The sequence below is a fragment of the Pinus tabuliformis genome, chromosome 9 (assembly GCF_031772625.1).
Source record: "Pinus tabuliformis cultivar Carrire ecotype Pingquan chromosome 9, CPIR1, whole genome shotgun sequence".
Classification (NCBI taxonomy): domain Eukaryota; kingdom Viridiplantae; phylum Streptophyta; class Pinopsida; order Pinales; family Pinaceae; genus Pinus; species Pinus tabuliformis.
This window is the reverse complement of record NC_142307.1, coordinates 1954929262-1954950534: the sequence shown is the minus strand read 5'-3', so window position 1 is coordinate 1954950534 and position 21273 is coordinate 1954929262. Positions and strand designations below refer to the sequence as shown.

The window sequence follows — 21273 nt, the reverse complement described above, 5'->3', positions numbered from 1 at the left end:
AAGCAACATGAAATAGATTGATGCAAGTCTCAAATGAAATTGTAGCAAACTTTAGAAAGTGAAGTGTGATAGTGTCGTTGTGTTAATTCCCAATTAGAGAATGCATGTAAGTTGAAAATAAATCTAAGAGACATGGAAATGCAAAGAGTCAATCCACACACATATTTCTCTTCCTAAATGGAGAGAAAGGATGCCATGGGTATAACCCACACTACCACAAGAAAATAGATATTTTATTAGTTTTTTTAAAATGAGTAGAAGGCCTCTTAATGGGCTGCCCAAAAGATGAATGAGAAAATTACAAGATAGAGATCTATAAGAACTAGAATCTCCTTCCAAGAAGTGGTAACCACAATGGCCAATGAACAACTCTTGAAATCTGAAAATTATAAGTGCCTTAAGGTCCACGGCCAAGTCAATCTACTGTTGTCCAAGATTGCCCACAGCCTCCCTAAAGGTGATGCTCAAGTGCCCTTGGGGTCCTACAACAAATAGTTAGAGTCTCAAACTTTAGCTTCCTCAATCTCGTCAACACAAAGGGTGAGCATAGTCCATAAACAAATCTGAATTTTCTGCAAAACCAACACTCAAACTTAGTGTAAATGAGAGAGAAATGTTAGCAAATGTAATCTACAAATATTCTACAAAAAATTAGTCCAAGGAATTGGAGCAAGACTCATTTCCTTGCCTAATCTTCAACATGCTCTCTAATAACAAATAAAACCAATAATAGCACAATAATTTGAGATAAAGTTTTTAAATATGATTAACTTTTCTTGTGTACAAACTATGTCAAAGTGAATCCCTGCAAGAACACTTCTTCATAAGATGAATTATGAAAGCTCCAAATAACAAATGAGAGTTCCGTTGAAGATGTTTCAAGAGTGGGTTGGTCTCTCCAAAGACTTCTCCTCATGCTTGATCCAACAAAAATATTCTTCTACGATACTGCAATCACACATTAGTCCACATAGATTTAGAGAAGTTAACAATGAAAAGAAACTCTAGAAATTTATTGGAAAATAACTAGATTTTTCTATATCTAGAGCCTACTTCCAAACCAAATGCTAATGCAAGATAGCTTAACACTAACAAGTCTACAAGAGTATATGGAAAATGAAATAACTCAAAGCATAAATAGAAGAAATTATACCAATAGTTCACAATGCACCATACTCCAAAGGAAGAACACCCACGAATGAAACCCCCAAAGTCTTTTTATTGGAATTTATGAAAAAGTGTACAAAGCAAGAGCGTTTTCGCAAGCACAATAGCTAGTGACAATGATTACAAAATAGAATCTCAATGGATCAATTTATAGAAGACTTGGAGCATATCCCAATGAGAGATGGTCAACCAAGTGGCATGTTGATGATGATCCAAAGGAAATTCAAATTTGCTTAGTGGTTGTGATATTTGACCAAGTGTCAAATGAATCTTTGAGTGTAGTAGTGAAAATCTCCTCTCTAGCTGAGCATAGATCCCTGTGGAGCAACTGTGTAACAAGTGTGAAGAAACTAAAGTAAATTGGAGACAAATCATCCACCAAATACGGAAATAACAACCACCCAAATTTGTGAATAAACTGTTGTGCTTGTTCCTTCCTCTTGCCTATACATATCTCTTTAACTGCTGGTGGGTATGAGAGTTGTCAACCATGTGTAGTCTAAGTGGAGTGAATGGAGGAAATCTCCTACCTAATTCTCAACCAAAACACTTGCAACAAGTGTCACCTTTGTTGTTGTTGCGTAATCCTCTTAAGTTGGTGCGTATCATTTTTCCTGGACCTGTGTAGAGTTATTTTGTGGTATATGCATACATTTCTTCATGAACATACGTGGAGCACCAAATGAAGAGGGAGTGAGGTGGGATCCTCCACTCATTTCCCTTAAACATTAGACTTTAACTTTTTTCACTTAAATAATTTTATGAGCCTCAACATTTGCTTCTGCATGCTTTTGCAACTTGTGGTAGTTGAATGTTGACTTGGCATTAGTTTGACCTCCAAAATGGCTGCCATGTCATTCCTCTTGTCCCCTTCTAATGTAACACTTTGTTTTCAACATGTTGAATTAAATAAAATTATTTTAACTATACGGGATTTTCAATGTTGCCTCTTGAACTCATCATTGGACCATTTGACTTGCCACTTGGAACTTTGAATTTGACTTGTGCTTCATGTGGTGGGCCCCACATCATTTCCACATCACCTTTGACCTTCACTGGAATCTGACATGTCAAAATTTGACCTATTTTGACTTTGGAAAAAATTCTTAACTTTTCCATTTATTCATTTTTTTGAATTTTGTCCTCATTTTTGCCACTCACATTAGAAAAACCGGCTTTTGAGTGACTATAAATTGTTTTTTGACCCTCAAAGTGGGTCCTAGGATAATGTTGGGCCTTTGAGGATGAATTGTGAGTAGTCACACACCCTAGACATTTCCGAAGACCACTTATTTACATCATTACATAAAAATTAATTAAAAAATCTCGTTTTGCAGGAAATTTTTAATTATTAAAAAATCCTACTTAAACCTAGTCAAATTTCGCGAAATTTCAGAGATGACCTAGCATGGTAATATACATTGACTCTAGACACTAATATGCATTAGGGGCTCAACATTCAAGCCGTCACCCCAGCTTTGGGGTAATGCAATGAGTGAAAAAACCTAGAAAATTATTTGTCACTAAAAAGCAGGAATAATTAACCAAGTAAAAAAACACTCCAAGGTGTACTCGCTTGTTGATCGAGTCCCAACACCCTAGGCCTGTTACATGGCTTTATTCATCATGTTAGTGACATTTATACAATATCCCCATAGGGTTACAGAATCTGAGGTTTGAAAAAGAAAATGAGAAGAAGCTAGAGTTTAAAAACTTTGATGATAATAAGAACCCTGATGGTACATTGAAGCCTCTGACATATCCTCGAGCATGGAGTCTTCAAAAAAAATTCAGGTGCAACTTTAGTGGTCAACAGGAACCATGATTGTCAACCACCTCATATTACATATGAGGTCATATTATGTTGATTTCATCTTATCAATATGTCGAAGAGTTCAAGGCACATTGTCTACATGCCTTCATGAATCATTCTAATGGAAGAGATCCTTCTTCTTTGATCATGCTCATGAGATAGAACATTCAACTATGCTATCTACAACTATATGATGACATGACTTTATCTATCAAATATATACATACATTTTCCTTCTTTTGGTCATCTAGACTTCCTTATAGCAACTTCCTTTTCTTGTTTGAAGATGAAAGTACTTCAAACAACTTCAACATGTTGCACATCTTCGTCATCATACCTTACCAGAGGATCCCACACAAGGTGGACCGTAGACTATCAGTGAGACACTTGCTTCTTCCAAGTAGAGGTGAACCTTCTTATAAAGATTCTAGTGGAGGATCTTGATGATCCCTATTCTGCAAATGATCCTTTCTAATGATGATGATGTATGATGATTTCTTTATCTTTTATCATGCTAGATGACTTTCTTCCAAGCATATATATTGCTACTTCAATTGTCCTAATATGCTTCCAATGGAGATGTTATGAGCTACTTTCTTTATATCATGATGACTTGCTACAACCATGTAGACTTTTACTTCAGCTATCCTTCCAAGCTTCTATGACAATGCCATCTCTATTTCAATTCTAATGCATCTTGATGCTCGTGATGCTTTCCATCATGATTGTTATCTTCTACAAAACTGAAAAGAACTCAAGTATATTTTAGTCATAGTAGAGGTCTTTGACCTCCTCCTTCTTTGTCTTCTCCTTTTCAGGTTCTTCCACTTCTTCGGTGACATGGGCTTCATTTCTTTCTTTTCTCTTCTTGTTGTCCTTCTTAAGTTTAGGACAATTCCTTTTAAAGCGCCCATATTCATTACACTCATAACATTGTATCTTTGACATATAGATCTTCTTATTTTTCCAAGGATCAAACTTTCCTTTTCTCCTGGCCATGGTAGCATATGCTTGAACTTATTCATTTGATCCAACATCTCTCTTTGCCTTCAACCTAGTTTCTTCAATCTTACATAATGACCAAAGTTTTTTGAATGGAGTGGCTTCCTTCTTTCCATAGATACTTGATATAAAGTTGCCCCATTCATCAGGAAGTGCATTGAGCACAACGGTGGTCATTTATTTATCGGACATTATTTCCCCTAACTCTTGTAGTTGGTCTCTTATTTGTGATACCCTCATAAGGTATGAGGTTATCCCTTCTTCCTTTGATACCTTCATCTTGTATAGCTCGGTTCTCAAAGATATAACTTCTCTTGCAGTGCTTACAGAAAACAATTCTACCAACTTATCATAGATTTCTTTCGGTTTCTCCAACTTTGCTACATAAGGGATGAGGGAATCCTTGATTGATTTTATGAGGATTCTTTGAGCCCTTATTTCCCCTTTCATATACTTCGATAGTGCTTGAGCTTCCTCTTGTGATGGTTTGGAGATTGAACCCTTAACATGTCCAAAAACTTCATTCTCTATAAGGATCAAATCTATCCTCTTCTTCCATTCAAGGAAATTTGATGACCCAACCAGTTTGTTGCTTTCCTTGCAGAATGAAGTCATTTTGATAGTAGATTCAGACATAAATATAAAGATACTTACTTGTCAAGTGAAGATGCTTCTTTTGAAGATGATATCTTCAACTTGATGCCTTCTTGATGATGTTGCTTTCTTGATGATCTTCTTCAAGGATGTTTGAGATGTGATCTTTGCTTCAATGTGATAAAGATCACCTTGATTTCTTTGATGATGAACGCTTCTTCTTCTTCCTTGGATGATGATTGTAGAATGTGGAGGCTTCCCAAGGTGCTTCAAATGTAAAGTCCTTCTTCGAATGGAGGTAGGGTTTTTGAGTTCTTCTTCTTCCAATAGTTGCTTCCTTCAAGATGATGTGTAGAAGATATGATCTCCTTGAGCTCGGTCCTTGTGTATCCTTCTTGAATTGGATGATCTTCAAGCTGCCTTTTCTTGTTGTTGTTGTCACCTTAGCTCTGATTCCATGTTGAGAAATCTAGGGTCAGCTAGATTAGGTGATTTCTATTACTTTGATAAATGCTTGTGATGTATTTTTACTTAAACTTGATTAGCTTCTTTTCTATCATCAAACAACTACCAAACAATGAAGATCAATGCGACAAGGAGACACAAAATGTAGGTTGTCAACCAGGGCCAAAACCTGTCCTCTTGAGAGGAAAACCCACAAGAACTATTCTCTTCCTATAGAACTTCAAATGACGAATTCCAAGACCTAAGACCCTTGTCAAAGACCCCTCCAAGACCAAGTCAAACCTTCCTTTGATGAGCTTCTCTTTCCATCAATTTTGACCCCAACAACTTCTCTAGCAACTTCTCCAACAACTTCGACTTGGCCAACAACTTTCTAGAAACTTCTACTTGCCCAACAACTTTCTAGCAACTTCGACTTGCTCAGCAACTTTCTAGCAACTTCAACCTTTCAACAACTTTTACTTGCCCAACAGCTTTCCAACAACGCGACTTGCCCAACAACTTTGACTTTCCATCAACTCGACTTGCCCAACAACATTCTAGCAACTTGACTTTGTTGTAGTAAGGTTTCCCTAATATTCACACATGTGAGGAGAAGATAGCCCAAAAACAATATTCAAAGATTTCTTCCTTGATCAAATTTCTTGTGTGGAGTAAGTGTTCTTCAAGTGAGGTCAATGTCTCTTATATATAGGCTTCTTTGAAGGTCAAATTGTTGTTGATGAGGCCGACTTGATCCTTCTTGTAGGCCGACTTGTTTAACAAGGTCTTGGAGGGTCTTTATGACATTTTTGACTTTACAAAAAAGAATTCTTTACAAGATACAATATGCCCAAAGGGCTCTTACATGTATGATAATGACTATTTTGACTTCATAATTCTATGACAAACCTAGAAGCACTCAATGGGTGCTTGACCTACAAATAAATTTACCTTGAGCATGAAACCCATGCATCAAGAATGAGAATAATAAATTTATTTTTCTTCTTTACATCAAATACATAAAATCATGATTACATATGTCATTACGAAGACCGAACCTAGTTACATATTTCAACACCTTTGACCAGGAATATATATTCTAAATGCTTTAGAACTTTCACAATATCCAACAAACGTACCTTTTCTTCCCGTGGCTTCCAGCTTGTTTCTTTTCTCTGGCACATGGAAATATACAGGGCAACCAAAGATATGAATATGGCCAACATCGGGCTTGACACTTGTGAACACTTCTTCGGGGGTCTTGTTGTCCAATGCTTGATGAGACACCCTGTTTTGAACATATACGACAACATTCGTTGCTTCTTCCCAAACGAACTTCAACAACTTTTGATCATAGAGCATGGCACGAGCTCCTTCTACAATAGACATGTTCTTTCTTTTAGCTACTCCATTTTGTTCGGGATTATAAGGCGCAATTGTCTCTTTCTTGATACCTTCCTTCTTGCAAAAATCAATGAACTCATTCGAAATGTATTCTCCACCATTGTCGGACCTGAAGATTTTAATTTTCTTCCCTGTAAGATTTTCAACCAAAGCTTTGAACTCCTTGAACATTTCAAAGGCTTCATCCTTGTGCTTCAAGTAATATATCCATGTCTTCCTTGAGAAATCATCAATGAAGGTGATGTAGTAGAGATGGCCACCAATAGATGTACAGGCATCAGACCACATATATCAGAATGAATGAGATGGAGAATGTCATTTGACTTATTCTCGCTAGAGGGGAATGGTCCCCTTGTCTTCTTTCCACTGGCACAACCTGGACATACTCCATCATGTTGGGCTTGAACATCGGGAATACCAGAGACCAATTTCTTCAATTTGGAAGAGCATCATAATGTAGATGAGGCAATCTTCGGTGGCATAGTTCACTTATATGATTAGTATGATCGACCAATGCTAGAAGAGGTCTTCTAGTCACTCTATAGAGTCCTTCAAATCTTGATCCCAATGTAAATGCATCTCTCATAGAAGTTCCAACAGGCCAAGTAAGAACCTTTCCCTTGATGAAGGCAACCCTCGTCCCTTTGTCTTCCAAAGTTGATATTGATACCAAATTCTTCTTCAATCTCGACACATACATCACATCATGGAGCAAAACAAATTCCATGAAGTCCAAATGAAATTTGATGGACCCAAAGCCTTTAACGGGATGAGTGGAGTTGCCTCCAAGAATAACTTTCAAATTTGACTCCTTCTCTACCAAATTAGAGAGAACTTCCTTATACCTAGAGAAATGATGAGTGGCCCTACTATCAACCAACCAACTATCCCACGAATCCAGAGAGGAACTAGTGAGAGCAGAAATAAGAATATATTCAGATTGATTGCCAACATTACTTTCATACCTGGAGTATCTTGACTTCTTTTGAGGACGATGATCTCTTCATGATCACTTGGAGCATCTCTTCTTCTTCTTTCATCTCTTCCATTACGATCATTCCTTTGGTCATCTCTTCTTCTTTGATCATTAAACATGTTATTGTTGCTTCTAGTGTTGTAGCGTGGACCATTGTTCTTCTCAAGGCAATCTCGAGCATAATGACCTTTCTTGTGACAATTGTAACATTCAATGTGTGATGATTCTCTATTATTCCTTTCTTTGGATTTGGAGGAGGAGGCTTCATTGAATTTGATGGGCCTACATTTCCTTTCTTCTTCTTGTTTTGAGTGATGAATGCAGCGGGTTCTCCTTCTTCATGCTTTTCAATCATACCTCTTGAAATCATCCTTGATTCTTCTTGAGTGAGATTTCTAACAATCTCATCAAAGGTTTCGCCAATGGGAGGGAGGCCCCTAAGAGTTACAATCACCAATTCCATGTCAGACATAGTTTCCCAACTCTCTGCAATTTATCTTTAAGACGAGATATCCTCATAATGTAGGATTGCACAGGCTCCTTCTTGAGTGGGCTTTCCAATAATCTCATCAAATGATGGAAAATTTTTGTTATTAATTATAGTAGGTACGAAGGTTTCCCCAATGGGAGGGAGGCCCCTAAGAGTTACAATCACCAATTCCTATCAGACATAGTTTCCCCAACTCCCTACAATTTATCTTTAAGACGATATATACTCATAATGTCGGATTGCACAGACTCTCCTTTATTCATCTTCCTATCTTTGAGTTGGTCTTTCAAGGAGAGGATTTCATTCAAATTGTTGACTTCATACATGCCAACTGTCTTATCATACATGTCCTTAGACTTCTTCAAATTTCCAAGATATGCAAGTAACTTATCTTGTAAACCATCTGCTATAATTTTCTTAGCCTTCAAATCACCTTTCTTGTGCTTGTTCTTGGCAGCAGCGGAAGTGTTCTCTGGAGGCTCAAGTACCTTTCATTTAATGAATTCCAAAACATCATTGTTACAAGTTATGATCTCCAACCTAATCTCCAAGCGGAAAAGTTAGATGAGTCGCTCAACTTCTCATGATACTTGAAGAAAGAGGAAGACATATTGACTTGATTAGATAGGCTCCTTCAACTTTCCAAAGATGATTGCTTCAATTCTTGTCTCCTTTTGGGCTTGTCCTTCACCTTAGCTCTAATACCATGTTAAATTTCACACTGCTCTACGTTGTTTCAATTACTTTATCCCAATTCAATTCTTCAATTAGCAATCTTTTAATAACAATTAATATTTCCAATCATCAATAGTAATTGAAGATAGAACAGTAAATGCAATGACAAAGGAGACAATCAACACATCAACAAGAGACCAGATTTTCGGTCAATGACCAAGGAAAAACCCACTATGGGGAAAACCCTTTGAAATTCTTCTTTTATTAGATTGTCATAAAATGTTCAACAAAGAGTACAATGAGCCAATACAAAACCATACAGCAAAATTAACCCAACAACATTCAAAAATATGTTCCCAGCATCAATACTGATCAGAGTCAACTTGTCTTGTCTGCGGTCAACTGTGATGAAATGTCAAATTGCAACCCTAGAGCCCAACCGCATGGAGGTAGAGGTATACGTGTAGTTGAGAGCTTCCAACCACACTAATGAGCCTGCATGCCTGCAGTTATAGCCGAAAATTTCCTGTGTCAAGCCTGTGGTTGGAAACCAAAACCCTAACACATGTGAGCTTCAGACCTTGCAATCTCAGACCAATACAAACCAATCTTCGTGACCCAGCCTCAGACCTATGCAAACCAATCAATGAAGAAGAGAAGAAGAAGATGCTTGGTGATATCCAAATGAGCTTGAGGTCACTTGAATTTATAGGCTTGCATATGTGGGTTTTTCTTCATAAATACACTTTCCCTTCTCCAAATTGAGTGCTTCAATAGTCAAAATTGGTCCTCTCGAAAGAAGAATTTCGTCCCATGGTTGGAATTTGTCACTTAGCTATCAAATTAACACGGAAAAAGAGAAAATGTCCTACCCACCTTTAGGAAGAGGCCTAATCAATCAATAAGAGGAAATTGTAGGAACCCCAATTAAAGAACCAATTAGGGTGAGTAGAGATGGACAATCGATTATTGGTCAACAATTCACATTTTGGAAAAGAGAAAATGCCCTACCTACCGATAGGAAAAGGTCCAATCAATCAATTCAAGAAGATCATGTAGGAAGCCCAATTAAAGAACCAATTAGGTCGGATAACCTCAAGAAATATTTCACATCAATTAATCCAAAGCTATGGACCTTTGATGATGATACAATCCATATTACAATCAACTATTTGACATAACACTTGCCGGAAGTATGTTCAAGATATGAAGAAAAAAAGGAAAGAACCAAAAACCCCAGGGACTAACCTAGAGCTTACAAGTTAGAAGCAATTTCCACCATGGGAGAAAGGGAAAAGGAGGGTTAAGAGGAATGGGACATTAGCCTCAAACAAACTACAAGGCAATCAAGAAGGAAGATCTAAAGGACATCAAGTGCCTGGCAAGAGAAGATGGGAAAAGAGGTTTGCAATCATGAGGCATCAAGAGTCTAAATGTCAATGCCTCCAAGACTCATACCCAAATCTCATGACTCCCAGCAAGAAACATTGAAGGGAGAAGGCGAGTAGGACTCAAACCCAACTAAGCAAAGACCCTCATTGAATAAGGGGAATGAACCCATGGTGTGATCAAGCTCTCATGCAGCAATATTAGTTCCAACAATCATGGAAAGTATAATGAATAAGGTGGAGCGACTTAAAAATGACCCGTCAATCATTGAAACCTTATTAACTGAAAAGGGTGGTCAACTCCTTAGAATATAGAACATATCAAGAAGCTTCATCTAATGCCTCCATAGGAAACTGTATCTTTGGAACTTACATCCTCAAGTCCTGGGAGAGGCACACTAAACAAACAAAGGAAGACGCCCCAGACAAAGGTTTACAAAAGGAATACACAGGTGGACTTGACTTCCCCTAAACAATGCTCTGAGCCCACCTCTAACAAACACACAAACCAATCATAGCTACCTCACTAGATCAAAGAGCAAGAGAGGACGACAAACCCTTTGAATCAATGAAATAGGAATAGGAGCAACCCTAGACTAGAAAGAAAGCAAGAAACCACTTGCAAGGAATTCCTATACAACAGTGGTGATAGCAAAGATAGACTGGGAAGTAGAGGAAGTGAGACATATGAGCATTGACATGGTTCTTATATCAAATCTAAACCCATCCATACTCCCCAGTGATCCTACACACAATCAATAACAAGAGTTTGGGCATCACCTAAAAGCTACATTGCCTCAGAAGGCTATTGACCATTCACAAGCCTTCAATTATTTTTATGCAAGCAACATTTACTGAGGCACCTTTACACTAAGGAAGCACTTTCTCGACCAGTAATCTGAGGTCTCATGCTCAAGGACACTCGAGCAATTGGTTAAATGGTTGGAAGCAAGATTTTCATAAGGTATGTGTTCTAAAATATGACCATGTACTGTTAGTTTCAATGTTCTTTAGGGAACTAAACTAGGACCTAGATTTGTTAAATATATATGGATCTTTAAAGCAGAGGGACATTTGGAGGATATAAGGGAGAGGCGTCTGCAATTTGCTTGAATATAAGGGTAGACCTCATTATAACCTTGAGTAATAAAGAGAGATGGGAGACCAAGGCCAAAAGTAACCTCCTATCAAAATTCTTTCATGATTGAATGGAACAGTGTTACTTGGGGGCGAGAGCGAAAGCGGGGAGCGAGAGCGAAAACAGGAGCGGGAGCGACATTTTCAGAAACTCCCGGTTTGGGAGCGAATCCCGGAGTGTTTTTTATATAATATACATATTTTATGTTTTTTATATTTTGATACATATCTATCAACAAAAACATGTAGAATATGAATTAGATATATAAAAACATAAAAAAACATAGATTGAACCATATAACAACAATCATCTAGAAGTTATAATCTTCATCAACCATGTCCACAAATTAGTAACATACAACATATTGAGTCTCATGATTCATCAATCTTAAAGTTTCAAGCTTTCAAAATTCAATATATAACATTTATCATCATTGATCACCAAAGTTGTACTTGTAATCTAAGTGTACCATTACAACAAATAATATCTACCATGAAATGAAATGTTATAAAATGAAATGAAATGAAATGAAACAACTTTCAACTTTCATGAAGCATCATATTCATAATTCATTACTAATGAGTTACAGTTGCCAACTTCAAACTTAAATTGTCATATATTGTTTAAAAAATATATTATAATAAATATGAAAGAGTCAATAGTTATAAAAACTACTAGAAACTAGAAAAGAGAAGTAAATCTATTATCTATTTCTTATGCTTGGGCCTCTTTCCACCACGAGAAATGTCTAATTTTTTAGTCTTGTTGGAAAATCAGGATCTTTGTCATTAATATCACCCTCTAAGCATTAATATCCAGAGGTATCTTTGTCATTACCTCTGTATCTGTATAGGGATCTTTGTCATTAATATCACCCTCTAAGCATTAACATAAGATAGAAAAAGAATAGCATGTCAAGTCAAGATTTCGTTTGAGTGATGCGTACATTTTTAGGAGGGTCATGATAGAGGAGTTCGACAACCAATGTCACTAACATCAAGGTACATAGAGGGATTGGTGCTATTGATTAAATACGAGTTATATACCCTAATGCATGACAAAATTCAATGGAAACATTGCAATCCCCCAATCCCGAAATCCTAAAAAATTGATAAGTTTGCTGGATTTTGAATGAAATCTAAAATTCTACTTTCTCCATATGAAATCCAATGAGGCCAGAACCACTCTCAAACATCCTGAGTCATTTCATGGTAATGTTAAAAATTTAAGTAAAAGGATGAAAATGACGATTAAGGAGAATGTCACTTTTACTTTAAGAATTTAACATTACCATGAATAGCATATCAATACTAGGGCCATAGACTTGATCATTAAACTGCCCCACTCAAAAATTATTTGTTTCTTTAAAAAAATTGCATTTCGAACATTACTACAAAAAAAAAATTGCAAAAAAGGCAAAACGCTCCCGAAAAGGCAGAGAGCGAAAAATCTTTTAGGGAGCACGTTCCCGACCCGCTCCCGAGTCGGTCCCGCATGGAGTGCGGATTGGGAGCGAGATCGGGGGGGGGGGGCTCCCCCGCAACACTGGAATGGAATATCCAAGGTTTAATAATAGTTAACATACAAAACGCCAAGAAAAGTTTTTTCTTTGAAACCATCTTGCACACAAAACTAATTGATAACTAAATTAGAGAAAACTTTCCAAATGATCTTGTGAAGATCAAAACCACTTTCTCAATGATTACTAAATTAGAGCAAACACGATCCAACATGTTTTCTCCCTTCATCCAATTCTCCTTGTTTGTCAAAACCATCGTAAAGAAACATGGGCCATTCTCTCAATTCTTAAAATGCCAACGTGTCTGCAAACATGTATAATGCATTGTTGATGACATAATGAAAACAATCCCCCTCTTAATGGGAAAAAATAAAAAGTGCACTCTTGCCAAACAAGTTCCCCCCTGTAGTTGATCTTGGAAGTAAGAGGGCAATAACTCACAAATTAAGCACAGTCAAACAATACCACAATTTTTGTGCCACCATATTTTGCTTTTTTGTTTCCTTGAGAACTCACATCTTGAACACAGTATGAGAAATCAATGGTCAAGTCACCAAATCACAATAGTCTCAAGTTCATCCCACAAGGCTTTGCAATTATTAGAGTTCTTTTGGCATTCTCTTTCACTTTCTTTTCATAGTTCTAGTTGACCTTTCTAGTTAAACTTCCATTTCATTGTAATAACATCAAAGTTCCAAAGATGTGTGCCATGGTATTTGAATCATTTGGCATGTAAAATAAGTAAGATTTCGACTTGAGATCCTTATGGAATTGGTTGAATGGTATAGTTATTTAAGTTCCTAACAATTTTACACCAAGTTTTGGGGACTATTGTCGAAGAGACACACAGACAAGGTTGGTAGAAGCACACACATGGATGTGGTTGGTAGAAACACACGCTCATATCTTTGTGAGAGATATATAGAAGTGGAGATACTTAAATAACATGTCTAAAATACATTATTAACAATGCAATGAAATCACGCTCCTAAAAAAATTGTGGATATAAAGTAGATGAACTTACCAAACATGGGTGTCAAAGCCAATGTTACTAATATTGAGCCAGTGACCAAACCTAAGTCACCTGACATGAAGACACGGGACACACAGGACACACAAATTTGAGTGTCTGACACAGGCATAGAGACCCGCCGAAACAAGACATGTTATCTATATATATATATATATATATATATGTATATATATATATGTATATATGTATCTATATATGTATATATATATATGTATATATATATATATATATATAGATATATGTATATACATATATAGATATATGTATATACATATATCTATATATATATATATACATATATATATACATATATATATATACATATATATATATATATATATATTCTTACATAAATTCTCACTCATGATACAAATTCAGACATAGATCTAGATTCTACATTGTAAATTTAAAATTTGTAAGTTGTACAATGTAACATTATGCATACAAATACAATTGTGACAAATTCATCAATGATCCAATAGGAGAAAGACAAGAAACTACAATTTTCTCATTAAGTCATCAAAATCAAAATGTGTTACATAGGTAGTAGCAATGCCAATGGCAAATAGAAATAGCAAATACAAAACAACTACAAGGTAGTAGGTAGCTCATCAATCATCATCATCATCATCAAAATCAACATCACTGTCATGATCACAACTGCTCTCCTCTGTTGCTATATATATATATATATATATATATATATATATATATCTTACATAAATTCTCATTCATGATACAAATTCAGACATAGATCTAGATTCTACATTGTAAATTTAAAATTTGTAAGTTGTACAATGTAACATTATGCATACAAATACAATTGTGACAAATTCATCAATGATCCAATAGGAGAAAGACAGGAAACTACAATTTTCTCATTAAGTCATCAAAATCAAAATGTGTTACATAGGTAGTAGCAATGCCAATGGCAAATAGAAATAGCAAATACAAAACAACTACAAGGTAGTAGGTAGCTCATCAATCATCATCATCATCAAAGTCAACATCACTGTCATGATCACCACTGCTCTCCTCTGTTGCATCCTCCTCCTTCGTATCCAATGTAATTTTGCATCTGTTGGTGTGGAGGATGACCCCTCAAGAGTATCACCATCATCAAAAGTGACAGGCTCTAGCACTGGATCATTAAGATCCAAGTTGGTTAATGCCAACTCAACATTGTTGTCCAAACCCATATCATCAAGAAAGACATCCCACATCTTTGTCTTTCTGTTCAACCACTCATCCCTCTGCCTGTAAATAAGACAAATGTTGGTGTGCACATACACCATTGTCTCTACCCTAAACTGCTCAAGCTTTCTCTTATTGACGCTATACAAATTCCCATATGTGCTCCAATTCCTCTCGCAACAAGAGGATGAAGTCACTTGAGAGAGGAGCCTCATGGCTAACTGCTGTAGAAGAGGGTTTGTTGCCCCATGATTTTCCCACCAACAATAGAGCTTCTTAGCCCCCTTGTTTCTAATCACATCATATCCTGCAAATCACTCAGTGCCAATGGAAAACTCTACACAGGCATCCTCCACCTCATCAAGGGATGCTCTATCCTGAAATATCTACCTCAATGCATCCTTCCTCCCCTATGAAATTTCACCATCCATGTGAGGAGGGAATCTGCGGGAAGGTCCACCATTTAGCCACTCATGGTTGTAGTATTTTGGGTTCAATGAGTGAGCCAAACAATGCAAAAGTGTGCAATTCTTGTCCCATCTGCTGACAAGAATATCCTGTATGGTGGTGAAGAAGGTCTTTGATGATGTCTCATACTCAGGGCACTCACTCTGTAAAATAATGGTCCTCACAGACTCAATCATGGAATCCCATCCCTCATAAACATCTCCTAGGATGGGTTTGTCTGTATCTGCAAATCGTAGCAAAGCAATGATAGGGTCCATGATCTTAATAGTGAGATATACCCTCTCCCACCAAGCATCATTTAACATTGTGTCCTTGACTCTTTTTGAGGCTGCTTGATCTGTCTTTCTCCAAAAAGACCAAAACTCTGAAATAACAATGGCCCCAAGAGTGGTCTTGACCTCCCTCAACCTCTTCAACATGATGAATGAAGAGGCAAACCGTGTATCTACAATCTTCAACAATGATAGATGGGTGTACTTCTTGTAGATTGTGAGGACATTTGTATGATTTCGTACAAAGTTGCGATATGTCGTGCATCCTCAATAATACTTACAATCCAAGGCACATCATAAGAAATAGATTTAAGTGCTAAATTCAAGGAATGGACAATGCAAGGTGTCCAAAATACTTGTGGATATTTAGCTTCCAAAATCATGCCAGCAGCCTTGCAAACAAGTGCATTGTCTGTAATTATTTGCACACAAGAATCAACACCTACATCTTCAATAACTTTAATGAACGACTCACCAATATATTGTGCATCCTTGTATTGTCCAAGTGCATCCACTGATTTCAAGAAAACTGGTCCATTTAAGGAAGACACCATGAAGTTGATGAGTGGGTGGCATGTTGGATCTGTCCATCCATCAAAAACAATACTAACCCTAGATGTTGGCCTTGCTGATTTAATAGGCTCAAGCATTTGTCCACCTCTTTCTTTGCCTTAGTCAACAATTTGGTTCTAAGCTTCTCTAACCCAGGAGGCACATACCCTGATGGAGCCCCTTAAGTTAGAGCTCGACACATCTCAAGAAATAAAGGTGAGTGTGCAACATTAAATGATATGAAAATCTAATAAAAAAAGAATGCAATGGTGAGATCAAGCTCTTCTGGTATCTGTTTCTAAAAAATCTTGTCCATTGGACCAAGTGCCACTGCCTTTCCTTTTACTGCTTGACCCACATCCCCACCAAAACTCTCAAATGGAAATTTGTTGTTGTTTTTCCTCAAGAATGGAAGGGGATCATCATTCTTGCCTTTTTTAGATGATGCAACCACCCTTGCCACACCAACATTGGCCTCTTTTTCCATTTCTTTCCTCTTAGCTAAAGACACCTGTGTACATGCTCCAATTCCACAACCTGGTAAGGCCAACAAATGAGCTTTCACACGGTAATAAGTGCTCTTGAAATGATTGTTGCAATAGTTTCATTTCCAAGAAACATAGCCTCCTCCCTTCAACTTGTTGCCTGGCACTTGATCTCTTGTGACATACTTCCACAAGGAATATTTGTTTTCTTGAGCTTGTTGTCTTTCTAAATCCATTTTGCCCTCAACATTTGAAATTGTTGTTGCAGCCTCACTTCCAATAGAGGGAACACTTGCAGACCCTGATGAAATTGGAACAGAAGGGGCATCACCAATGGGAACATTCTGCCCCTTCTTTTGCCCCTTCCTTGCTGCCCTTGATTGAGCCATATGTGTTGTAAAAAAATATAGAAAAAAATGCATAAACTTGTAAAAAAATGGACATGCAAACTACTGTAGCAAAAATACAAAAAAATAGAAGCAAAATGCACTTACCTGTTGCTTAAATCACCTCCAAAATGCTCCCAAACCCTTTGCTAATCGCTCCCACACAACCACAGCAAGAGAGAAACTCAAGAATGAGTGAGAATTCAGCCCAAATCGGGCTTTAAAGGCCACGCGACACACTTTTCAGAGGAACATGTGTCCCTAAGTCGGGACTCACGTTCCCTTGGAATCCGAACCACGTGCCCATTGAATCCCACATGCCAAGGCACATTGGACACAAGAATCGGACACATGTCCTAGAGAATCATGTCCAATTCATGGGATTCGGGACACAAGGGGGGGGGGAGGATGAATCCAGTTTCTTAGGACCAAACCAATCAACCACAAAAACCAAAAGCAAATCCCACAATGTTTTGCTAGGGAATACATAAAAACCATGCAAATTCAAACCATAGGAGACAAATTATGCAATGTTGATACATAAAAGCAGCAATTTTTAAATAAAAATTTCAATAGACATTGTCTTTGGTGAAATTAAACTGCCCTTACCCACGTAAAAAATGTAGATATAGAGTACATGATCCTACTAAACATGGGAATCAAAAACAATGTTATCGTGTCAAACCAGTGACTGAATCAGCCAAACCCAAAACAGGAACTGAATGCCTATTGTTTTCCTTGGGAAAAAGAAAAATCGATGCAAATCCATACCATTAGACACAGAATATACAAACAAACAAAAAAATCATGTATAAGCATGTAAAGATGAATATAACAAAATTGCATCAAGTGCAATCCACCTCTAAACCAAAGTAGATAAACATAGACACTGTAAAGGACCTCTATAGTCGAAAAACAAGCATACTATAATTCTCCAATCTAAGCATACGACAAAATAATTCTAATCCCATACATCCTTTGCATGTTTAGACTCGGGATCGTAAATCCATGACCTTGAAGGAACAAAATCAATAGCAATTCCTATTGGGGAGGAAATCGCTGCAAATAATCCAAGAATCCAGGATAAGTCCATCAATAGAGCAGGGCATCATTTAATAGACAATTGACAGGTTTTAGCATTTAGGGTAGTCATAGGGTTTTCATAGTTTGCGTTTTTTTGGTTTTTCAAGGGATGCAGATGCATTGGCGCAAAACCAATCAAATTGGTTAGTTTTGTCTTGAACTGGTTGGTTCTGATTGGTTCAAGAGTCAAGACAGAACCAGTGCAAACCAGTTTGGATTGCCAGTTCTGACCAGAAACCACCCAAACCCAGTCCAATCATCTGGTTTTGCCAATTCTTTCTCTAATAACATTGGTCAACACTGTTGTTGCAATCATCTACCATCATAAAAACATACCACATAGTATTTTGGCACGTGCTGTGTAGATAATAGTTTCATGGTATAAAAGTTTGAATCAATGCATGGATATCTTTCTTGCAGAAGTGATGCCACATGGACGTCAATTTGGATAGAGGGCATCCAAATGTACTCAAAAACATCGAGGGTCATCTCCATACCTCTCTGTTTTCTGCAGTAGCATCTAGGGGACATAGTGAAGCCACCCACAAACTTAGGGACATGCCCTTCCAAACAAGCACTTCCACTCACAGTGCCCAAGTCCTCAGGGATGGTAGATGTAAGGGATGCATCTCTAATGGGTAGATATGGGTTCACATGCAACATTAGTTGCTACTTATCACAGCATATCTATCAATGTATCATAAACTCAACTGTGGAGATTTCTAAAGTCTCCATTGCCCCGAAATAAGAAATTTTTTAATAAACACAAGAAAGCTCCTAATCTTTAGTTAATAAAATTTCATATCAGAAAGAATCATTCTGGTTCTCTTAGTCTAAAGCGCAACAACAAATCTGATTGAAGAACATAATAGAAACAATAAATCTCATTGAAGAACATGATAAAAAACTATTTGCTGTGGCACATGTAAAAGAAACAACTCTCCCTGTTCCTTGAACAACCAAGGGAAGAATTCATGAGAAAGAATGAGGGCTGTTCTCTAGAATTGGACCAGATACAAATTTCCGTTTTCCATGTTAACCATGTATCTCTACACACTTCTATCATACATTTAAGAAATAGTACTGTTCATGGAAGTGTGCCATGCAAAAGCCATTGACCCTTGTCTGCGAAGAAACAGTTACAAATCACACTAGATTGTGGCACACTGGATTTTGGTGGGCAGATGGTAGTAATTGGATTAGCATAACAATTTCAATTTCTAGAAAGATTGAAAGAAAAATAAGATCTAGCCCATTCCAGAAAGTTTTATACATGAAGTTATGAAAACTGAAACCTTCCAATATGACATAAAACTTATTTTTAATGTATCCAAAATAGAGTCTACAGCCTAGACACTTCAAATGCTAAACGAAATGTTCAACAAATAATAAACCTGTAGAAAAGAATAATTTTATAAACACATCAGTTCTCATGCATCAATCCGTATTTAAGCAAGTTATCTTATAAGTTATCCACTATGGCATCGTGGTCTAAAAATAGAAATGCTCTCAACTTGCATGGAGCAGAGTCTAATCAGGGATTCTGATACAAAACATCCACTAGTGGAAGTCCTAAATATGAATAATAATGCAACAACACTCTGCACAGCATCAACTGTAAGAGAGTACTTTTGTTGTCTTACAAGCAAAGATAAGAATGAGCTCCAAATCCTGGTTGAGACCCTAATCATCTGCTATCTGATACAGTCTTCATGTAAAGCGCAATTAATCAAACAAAACATATTCAAGATCTGCACAGCAGCTTTAGATTCTAGACACTAGACTTTGTCAGGATGAGAAAAAAAATCATAGTCAAGCACATTAGGAATATGATGTGCAGGAAAACCTATAATTGTAATCATCAATTCAGTGCATGGAACAGTGAGATTGACAAAAGCCACGTTCAAAATGTCCTTTGCCCTAAAATAAATAAACTTTCTTACAATTTATCCATATTTCTGACCTAAAAATAAATTCTTCCCTCCATTCACTTTGATTAAATAGTTATAGATAGACAAATGCACCAAACACATTTCCAAAACATGGGTCGGATGTCTAATCTGCATTTTCACTTTTTTCAATATCCTGTTGAAAATTCCAACATAAATTATTTGGTAACGTTCACCATGCAACCCGTTGCAAGGACATCAGTTGCATGATTGTCCACTTTCACCTGAAAGACATTTGCAAGGTTTCATTCAACATAACAGAAAGTTTTTTCCTACTAATTATTACGAAATCTAGAATGTTATAAAATAATTGCCACAACTGCACCCCATAGATCATGATTATATGCAAACGTAAGCAATACCAACAGCAAACATATACTAAGTTCTAAAATGAAACAATATACCAAAAAAGTCAGGCTTTCTTTTCTGAAGATTGACCACTTTCAACTAGCGGTTCTCCAGGGTGGACTGCTTGTCTATCAATTCCACAATAAGAAGCCTCAGACATGGCCTTAGGCAGGGGTCGATTGCCAAAGTCCTCAGGAAAGCAATCAAATTCTGGTCCAAAATTAAACCGCACTGTACAGTTAGGTTGATTTGGAAGGGTGTAAAAGGAAGCTGCAGGGTAATATCTGCCACCATTTATATCCTTGAAAGCAACACCTTGACATATCCCATTTATAAAGAATGATATCTCGCTTCCTGCACACATTTTAAAGCGGTGAGGTTAACGACTACAAGAGTTTAAGAAAATGTTTTAACCAATCTTGTAACATAGGCAAGGCTGAGAAACAAATTCAATAAAATGCAGCCTGTAAAAAGATTAACACAAACTAAAACCTTGTTATTTTCCCTGTTGTAACATCTTCTTGGCAAAAACAAATTAAAATGTTGAAGATTTTTAATTTTTTGCGCTTATGTAATGTTTTGACATTATATTTTTTTTCATTTAAAACCTAAGTTGCACAAAACGGGGAAACGAGCATGGGTATGAAACGTGACCCCTCAAATTTTGGAAATGGAGAAACACGATATATATATATATATATATATAGAATTTAGGACATTTAAGAAATGTTATGTGCAATCATAAAGCATAAATGATACATTATAATTTATTACATTTAAAGTTTAAACATTATGATTAAATTTACATCACATTTACTCATGAATGATCACATAATAAAAATAGCAATATCAGAATATCCAAAATCAACCTTTAATATATATCCAAATCT

At 36.7% G+C, this 21273-nt stretch overlaps 1 long non-coding RNA gene across 1 annotated transcript; it reads right to left on the bottom strand.

The window, feature by feature from the left end:
* Positions 1 to 19921: 19921 nt before the first annotated feature.
* On the bottom strand, positions 19922 to 20737 carry LOC149156802 (uncharacterized). The gene is made up of 2 exons (XR_016263498.1): positions 20440 to 20737; positions 19922 to 20259 (listed from the first exon to the last, which is right to left on the bottom strand). It is a non-coding gene; the product is annotated as an uncharacterized LOC149156802 (long non-coding RNA).
* Between the last annotated feature and the right edge of the window lie 536 nt (positions 20738 to 21273).